The following is a 1,092-nucleotide window of genomic DNA, read 5'->3' as shown; positions in this document are numbered from 1 at the left end:
AACTTCCCTTGCTGCAACTTGAGACCATTGCTCCTTGTTCTGTCATCTGTCACCTTGCACTGAGAACCATCTAGCTCCACTCTCTTTTTGAACCCCATTTCAGGTAGTTGAAGGCTGCTATTAAATCCCACTTCAGTATTCTCTTAATAAGCCCAATTCCCTAAGCCTCTCTTCAGACGTTATGTGCCTTAGCCCTCTCACCATTTCTGTTGCCCTCCGTTGGACTCTCTCCAATCTGCCCACATCCTTCCTGTAGCGGGCATCCCAAACTGAACACAGTACTCCAGATGTGGCCTGACCAGTGCGGATTAGAGGGAAATAATTATTTCTTTTGACCTGCTGGCAACACACCTACCAATGTAGGCCAGTACGCTGTTGGCCTTCTCTGCAACAATGGCACACTGTTGGTTCGTATTCAGCTCACTGTCCACTATAACCCCCAGGTACTTTTCTGCAGAGCTGCTCCCCAGCCAGTCAGCCCCCAGCCTGTACCAGTAAGTGCAGGACTTTGAATTTGTCCTTGTTGAACCTTGTGAGATTTATTTTGGCCCAATCCTTCAATTTGTCTAGGTCACTCTGAATCCTAGCTCTCCAACATATCTATTATCTCCCCCCCAATGCTCCCAGCTTGGTGTTGTCTGCAAACTTGCTGAGCAGTGCATGCACTCCATGCCATCTTCCAAGTCATCGATGAAGACATTAAAAAAACCCAACCCCAGGACCGACCCCTGGGGCATTGCGCTTGATATGGACTGCCAACTAGACATCAAGCCATTGATTACTACCCTCTGAGCCCAATGCTCCAGCCAGCTTTCTATCCATCTTACAGTCCATTCATCCAGCCCATACTTCCTTAGCTTGCCTGGGAGAACGCTGTGGGAGACTGTATAAAAAGCCTTGGTAAAAATCAAGACATACCACACATCCGCTGGTCTCCCTGCATCCACAGTGAAGACAAGTGGCCAGGGCTTACTTCTGGGTGGCTGGCTGTCCTAGACTTGGCAGGGAGGTCAGCATAAGCAAGGGCTCTGGAAGATGTATAAAAGCATTCTGTGATCCCTCCAGGTGACAGGCCCCATGAAGAGACAGTCT

This window comes from Alligator sinensis, unplaced genomic scaffold, assembly GCF_000455745.1.
Source record: "Alligator sinensis unplaced genomic scaffold, ASM45574v1 scaffold264_1, whole genome shotgun sequence".
Lineage (NCBI taxonomy): Eukaryota > Metazoa > Chordata > Crocodylia > Alligatoridae > Alligator > Alligator sinensis.
The sequence above is the reverse complement of the archived record's forward strand: the minus strand, read 5'-3'. Positions refer to the sequence as shown.